Here is an 8,160-nt window from a genome sequence, read left to right on the forward strand (position 1 = left end):
CTGCCAGCCCCGTCTGACCTGCTGCCTGAATAGTTGGTGAGTATAGATTCTATATTTAAAAACAATAATAATAAAATATTTGCAACAGATTTTGACAGTAGAGAATACTAACTGGGAACCTCAGTAAAACCAAGTGTTGTCCCCCCCCTCCAAAGAATTCCATCCTTCTCATTAATAGCAAAATTCAACTCAATATAATATTTTTAATTTTGTTAATCAAATGTGTAGGAATGGAACATGTCTTTGATTTTCTTCTCAACCTGCAGCCTAAAATATTTACCAATTTTTAAATGATTTTATTTATTTATTTGACAGAGAGAGAGAGAGAGAGAACAAGCAGGGGGAGCAGCAGAGGGAGAGGGAGAAGCAGGCTCCCCGCTGAGCAGGGAACCCCATATGGAACTAAATTCCAGGACCCTGGGATCATGATCTGAGCTGAAGGCAGATGTTTAACCGACTGAGCCACCTGGGCACCCTACTATTTCTTATAGTAGTGTGTAGTTTGCTGGCCCCTGGCCTAACACATCACCGTCTCTCAATTCTGGGGCTACAGGAGCATCTAAGGCAGTTGTGACCCTTGACTTCATGGAGTTTACAAATAGGCAAGGCTTCCCGGGTTCATAGATGGTGCCTCTTTTCTGTGTTCTCACATAGTGGAAGGGGCTAGGGAGTTCTGTGGAGTCTCTTTTGTAAGAATACTAATCCCATTCACGGCAGCTCCATCCTCAGGACTAATCACCTCCCAAAGGCCCCACCTCTGCCCACTATCATGTTGAGCATTAGGATTTCAACATATAAATTTGAGGAGGGTATAAACATTCCAACCACAGCAGGGGTATGTGGGAGCTCTCTGTACCATCTTTACAACTTGTCTGTAAATCAAAACTAACAGTGAACAGTCTGAAAAGGAATTTAAGAAATAATTATATTTATAATCAAATCTAAAAAAAACTCCTTAGGAGTTAATCAAAGAAATGAAAGTCTTGTACAATGAAATCTACAAAACACTCCTGAAAGAACCGAGAGAAATAGATACGTGGAACGACATCCGTGTTCATGGTTTGGACGACTTACTATCATTAAGGTGTCAGTATTACCCAACGTGATCTGCAGATTCAACAACAGAAAAACCAATCCTGAAATCTATATGGAATCTCCTCGGGCCCAAAATAGGCAAAAGAATCTTGAAAAAGAAAAACACACCTGGCAGACTCACGCTTCCGGTTTCAAAACTTACTACAAAGCCATAATAATTAAGAGTAATGTTGGCACGATGTCAAGACATGTGTCTGATGGAGTAAAACAGAGTCCTGAAATAAACCCTCACATGCGTGGTCAAATGATTTTCAACAATGGGGTCAGGACCCATTCAATGGGGGAAAGGGCAGTCTTTTTCTTTTTTTTTAAGATTTTATTTATTTATTTGACAGACAGAGACCACAAGTAGGCAGAGAGAGAGGAAGGGAAGCAGGCTCCCTGCTGAGCAGAGAGCCGGATGTGGGGCCTGATCCCAAGACCCCAGGATCATGACCTGAGCCGAAGGCAGAGGCTTTAACCCACTGAGCCGCCCAGGCGCCCTGAAAGGGCAGTCTTTTCAACAAATGGCACTGGAAACACTGGACATCCACATGGAAATTATGTCGGTCCCTTACCTAACAGCAGATACAAAAATTAACTCGAAATGGTCAAAGACCTTAATGTAGGACCTAAGGCTATGAATCCCTTAGAAGAAAGCATGGGGTAAAAGCTTCACAACATTGGATTTGGCCATGATTTCTGGAGCATGACCCCAATGGCACAGACAATGAAAGAAAAACTAGACAAGTTGGATTCACAAAAATGTTTAAATGGGGGACGCCAAAAGACACTATCGACGGAGCAAAAAGACAACTCACAAAACTGGAGACAATATTTACAAATCATGTATCTGATAAGGAATTCATATCCAGAATCAATAGAGAACTTCAACCACAAAATAAAACTTGATTCAAAACTGGACCAAGGCCTTGAGTAGACATGTCTCCAAAGAAGACACACAGACGGCCAACAAGAACAAGATGTTCACCATCCCTCATCGCTGGGGAAATGCAAATCAAAGCTATGGTGAAATGTGGCCTCACATCCATTAAGAGAGCCACTATCCCAAAACAGGAAAGAACAAGTGCTGGAAAGGATGTGGAGAAATCGGAACCCTCGTGCTCCATCAGGAGGGATGTGAAATGGGGCAGCTGCTATAGACAGCGGTAGGGTGGCTCTTCAAAACATGAAAACTCAAGAAATTCTATTAAGTCAATAGAATGGCCGTAGAACCCAGCAATTCTACCTCCCAAAAGAATCGAAAGCCAGTCTCGAAGAGATGTTTGTACATTCACGTTCCCAGCACCATTATCCACAGTCGTAAAACGTGGCAGCAATCCTAGTGTCCATTAGTGGATGAGTGGATAAACAAAAATGTCATTTGTACAGACAATGGAATATTATTCAGTCTTAAAAAGGAAGAAAATTCTGACTCTGGCTGCCCCATGGATGAACCTGGAAGACATTACGCTAAGTGGGATAAGCCAGTCACAAAAAGATAATGTGCGGTTCTCCTTCATATGAGGTGCTAAGAGTAGTCAGAATCATAGAGGCAGAAAGTAGGATTATGGGCGCCAGGAGCTGGGGGAGGGGAAATGAGAGTCAGGGTTTAATGGGTAGAGAGTTTCAGTTATGCAGGATGGAAGAGTCCTGGAGATGGATGGTTGTGATGGCGGCACGGCAGTGTGAGTAGACCTTGGGCCTCTGAACTGCACTCTTAAATATGGTTACGACGATCCATTCTGTGTTATGTGTATTTTACTGCAATAGAAAAAAAAAATTGGAAGGAGAATTGTGGGGGGTGGACAGCAGTGCAGTGGATCATGGACTGGCCTGGGGTGGCCAGGGCGGGGGCTGCTCTCAGCAAAGAACCTCAGGAGCCAATTCCCCTGTGACTGGTCAGAGATCAGAGAGCCACTGAAAATTGTTTTTATCCGGATGCCTGGGCATACTCCTAATTATATGACCTCATGCTGGCTTCCCAGGGCAGCTGAGATGGGCCTGCCCAAGGGTGATGGCTGTTTTGCCAGAGAACAGAGCTTCCCAAGGCCATTGCAAGCACGCAGGCCTTCTGAGTGCAAGTCGGGGTGGGGAACCTGTAGCATATCATTGCAATAAACTGAGAAAGGTAGCTGGAGAATTCCTTCAACTTTTCCCATTTCCCCGTTCTTCCCTACTCACTACCCTACTTCCCCACCCCGGGGAATCCTGTGTGTGTGCAGGGGCTTAGCCTTCCAGGGCTCGGGGGAGGGGGAGGAGGACGTGTGTGTTTCCAGTCCCAACCAGCCAGTGCTCCACCGGGGAGCCCATCTGTTTCTTCTGGACGCGTTGTTTGGGTCTGATTCGCCTCTGACTGCACAGAGCCAGTTCAGTGGGGGCTTGCAGACCTTCCTGCCCCCCACCCCATCACCACCCTCAGCGCCCACCCCAGAGAGCCCTTTACCTGGAGGCACTGGTGGGAGCAGGAGCCAAGTGGGAGGAGCGGAGAGGTGTTGGTGGCTGTCACTTTGGGGCTTGTTAGTATGGTTGGGCAAAGTGCCATCTTGGGAATTTTGCTGCACCTGCCCAGTCAAAGGCAGATGGGTAGAAGGGAAGACGCATTCATGGAAAAGTGGGGGAACCAGAGTAGGGGAACGTTTGCCTTCTTCCTGTAATTTCACAAAAACCCAGTGCTCTCCCCCACTCCTTCCCTGCAACTCATCACCATTTTTCAGGACCAGTCCCAACCCCCAGTTCCACTTTTTGGCTGACCCGTCCCCTGCCTACTCCAGTCCAGATCTCCAGTGCCCATCCCTGAACTTGGTTAGCCTGCTCCCCTGTGGTGGGAAGTAGGGGGCTGGCTTATGTCTGGGTGCAGACATAATTTCCATCGAGTGGACAGTAAGACAACCTGCCAAACCACAGACAAATAATAGCAGAGTCTGGCATCACCCCGCAGGGCGCAGGATTTCGCAGGCGCTGACTGCAATAAAGTGCACGTTCTCAGGATCTTGCCCAATGCATTTTTGGAGACTTGGACAAGCACCTTGGCAGAGATCCCACAAACGTTTATTACCACCAGTGTTTGCCTCACTAGGTTCATTTTTCTCCTGACTCTGGAGACCTCCACAAGATGCAGCGGGATGGGCGGTCACGTGCCCCGGGGCGCCCTCCGCCCCGCCCCCGCGTCCCGGCCCAGCCGGGGTTGCTAGGCAACAGGTAAACTCCGCGGGGCTGAGCCGTTTGAGAAGCGCTGGGGCCAGTGCTGTGGTTCAGGTGTTTCCCGTGTGGCCTGGAGGCTACAGGAGAGGACCAACGGTAAGGGCGTGGGGCCTGGAGGAGTCCAAGGCTGAAGAGGGGAGGAGAGTGAAACGTGGAGCCCCAGGAAGTTCCTCGTGGGGGCAGCCTTTGGGGATAGCTCCCTGGAAGGTGGGTGCCAGGTGTCCCCACTCCATCCCTCTGGCTGCCCTGGGCACTCTCTCGAGTCACAGGACCCTGGTCACCTAGCCTCCTACACCCCGCACTCCCAGTCATTCTGGTCCTGATCTACCAGTCTTCTGGAGGGACAGGAGGTCTCTAAAGAGTTCCCAGCTGGCTGACTAGAAAGTACAATCTGGGCTGGAGTGGCAGGAGGTGGGCTTTCTGATAAAGGGGGGGGGAGGGAATCCATAATTATAGATCACCGACTAGGTCGCAGTTCCCCTAAATGCATGGCTTTATTTACTCCCTAACCCGAGGGGGACATTCTTATGCCCACTGAGATACCATGCTCAAGGTCACAGGTTTACTTTCACCTTCCGGCAGCACGTTCAAAGTTTATCACAATCTCTGGAATCACAGAAGTGTGTTCTTGGCTTTCAGACCCTGTGTGCTTCCCCCTGTCACATCTATGCATAGCTGTGCTTTGTTTTTCTGATCAGAAATGGAAGAGGAGCAGGGAGAAAGTTCTAGGGGAGAGCCCCGGGGGACAGGGCTGGTACTCAGCATGGGACAGAGGGAGTGCTAGGATCCTTCCTGCACTGGGAGCTGGGGACAGGGGTGAGGGGAAACTCCGGAGTCTGTCCCCAAGGAGACAGCGTTGCAGTGGGGAGAGCAGGTGAACCTCAAGGCAGCACCATTCAGCCCTGGGGACCTCCTCCCACCTCTGCCTGTCCCCATCCTCCATGTGCTTGGAGCTCAGCTCAGGTTGACCCCAGCGTGCCTCGTGTTGTCCTTGTGGGATGCCTTGGTAGGGGGCAGGTTGGATTCCTAGGGAGATCTGCCTCATGTGAAGACAAGTGAGTCCCTTAGGACCCCACATTCTAGAAGGTGCACAAGGACATAAGAAAGAGGGAAGGAAGGGCCCCACCTGCATTCCTCTGCCAGGCCAGGCACCATACAGAGGCCGTCAGTTCCTGGCGCAAAAACTGGGGCTGCCGTAGGGACCACGAGGAAGAGGAAAATGCTCTTGTGTTTATGTTAGGTAGAGTCCAGCACGGAGGGAAAGCAGCCCCCCTCCTCTTGCTTCCCTACTAAGCTCGCAAACTGCCACCCCTCAGCCCCACCCCAAGCTTGGAAAACCCACTTTCTCTCTCTCTCTCTCTCTCTTTTTTAAAGATTTTATTTATTTGACAGAGAGACAGCGAGAGAGGGAATACAAGCAGAGGGAGTTGGAGAGGGAGATGCAGGCTTTCCACCAAGCAGGAAGCCTGATGCAGGGCTCGATCCCAGGACCCTGGGGTCACGACCTGAGCCAAAGGCAAAAACTTAACAACTGAGCCACCCAGGCGCCCAAAACCCACTTCTCTTAAGTCAGGGAGGTTCTTTCCAGGAATCACTTTGCTCATTATCATCACACAAGAGGAGTTTTTATCATTGGTGAAGGTTCCAATCCGCCAGTCCTGGGACGTGGGAGACAGTTGTCACTTTGATGTTCGCCAGCCCTGTGTGTTCTTGTGTTTGAGACTCCCCACAGGGTCCTGCCTACCCCTGGGTCTCTAGGTTCCCACGGGTGGGGGCCTCTCTCCCAACGGCCCCAAACTGACAGCAGGGCTGTTCCCGCCCCCTTCAGAAGCCCACTTTGCAGACAGACAGCACCGCCTGGGGACACCCAGCCACGGGCGCTTGTCCCACCAAGCAGGAGAGACCTCCTGAGACCCCCGTGCTGACCCTGCTATTCATCTTCAGGTCCCGCCAGCTTGTGAGAAAGAGCCCGCTCTGGGTCCCTGAATGAGCTGTCTTCCCATCACCGGGCCAGGCTTTAAATGTCCCCTCTGTCTGCCTCCAGATAGAAAACAATGCCTCTGTTCTCGCTCCTGGCTTGGCCTTGGGAGGCACCAAGAAGGAAAGCAAAGCTGTTTAAAATATGATCTGTGCAAAAGAGGTTATTTTTGTGCCTCTGGAGTTTCCTCCCACTCTTAAGCCTCCTTGCGTCTCCCAAGAGCTGTCTTTTTCCGCAACTGTCTTTGCGCAGAGGAAGGACCAGGCAGCCCGTGACTCTGGGGACCCCGGAGCCGCCCTGTGGCCCCTCAGCGCTTGCCCATGTAGAATGAACACGTTAGGGCCACCTCCTGCAAGTCACGCTTCTGCTCCCAGCCTCTGCTGTCCAAGCTGTTGCTTCTACCTCTCCTGGTACAGGAGAGTTTCCAAACCGCGAGAAAGAGCGACAAGTTCTGTTCTCTGCCAGTCGAATTCAGGTCCAGCGGTTCCAGGCTGGGAGTGGGTTGGGCGGCGCTGTCTTCAAGGAACAATGTATGTGGATGCAAAGGGACCTGGAAGTTAACCCTCCCACCCTCACCCCCTCGCCCCTGCCTCAGCCAAGGCCAAGGCCACCCCAGGCACGTGCTTCTGGGCTGTCCCACAGCTCTTGGCCCTGTATCCCAGGGGCCAGCAGCCAGGACTCAGTGGTCTGGTTCCCTGCAGACTTGGAGGGAAGGGGAGGCAGATGAGACATGTGTCTGATTGTAATATTCAATCTGGGGGGATCGTGAAAAACGCAAATTGCCAGGCCCCATCCCAGACACAGGGTCGGCATTTGCAAGAGAGGGCCTGGGTGTCTCCATTTTACAAAGGAACATCCCAGGTTTGAGACAGGCGGGCTGAGAGATTAAGAACCCTCACTGTAAGTTGGTGGTTCTCACTTTGGGCTACGCGCTGGGACTACCTGAGGAGTTTGGAAAATCCTGTGGAGAGACCCCGATTTCATTCATCCGCAGTTTAACCTAGGCCTTGTGATTTTATAAAGCCTCCCAGGGGTTTCTAAACCTAGAGCCAAGGTTAAGAATCACCGCTTTAGAGCCAGATGGCTCTGGGCACTGGCTGCGCCTCAGCTTAGGAACTGTGACCTTGAACAAGGTGTTTGAGGTCTCTGGGCATTGGTTTCTTCATAGGCAGAATGAGAACTGTATCTGCAGGGCTGTGGGGGGCATGCCGTGAGGGAACCTGCAAACTGCTGTTCACAGCACGGGGGACCCGCAGGTGTCTGTATATTCTGGATGCAAGTCCTTTATCAGACACGATTCGCAGATATTTTTTCCAAGTCTATGGCTTGTCTTTTCATTTTCTTAATGTTATAAGGTTTTTTTGTTCATTTGTTTTCTTGTTTTTTGTTTTTGTTTTCATTTTTTTTAAAGATAGTTAACTTTTTTCTTTTAAGATTTTATTTATTTATTTGACAATTTATTATTTATTTATTTGTGGGCCTTGATCCCAGGATCCGGGGATCATGACGTGAGCTGAAGGCAGACGCTTAACGACAGCCACCCAGGCACCCTTTTGTTTTGTTTTGTTTTGTTTTGTTTTGTTTTGTTTTGTTTTGAAGAGAAAGAGAGCACGTCAGAGTTTGTGCGCTGGAGGTAGAAGGGGCAGAGACAGAATCTTGGGCAGGCTCCACGCCCAGTGTGCAGCCCAACACAGGACTTAATCTCATCACCCAGATATCATGATCTGAGCCAAAACAAGAGTCAGACGCTTAACCGACAGAGCCACCCAGGTGCTCTAATGATATCTTTTGAGGTGCAGAGTGTTTAATTCGAATGAAGTCCAACTTACTATTGTTTTTGCTCTTATGGGCCATGCTTCTGGTGCCCTTTCTAAGGAATTTGCCCTATCAGGGTCGTGAAGATT

This window comes from Meles meles, chromosome 18, assembly GCF_922984935.1.
Source record: "Meles meles chromosome 18, mMelMel3.1 paternal haplotype, whole genome shotgun sequence".
NCBI lineage: Eukaryota > Metazoa > Chordata > Mammalia > Carnivora > Mustelidae > Meles > Meles meles.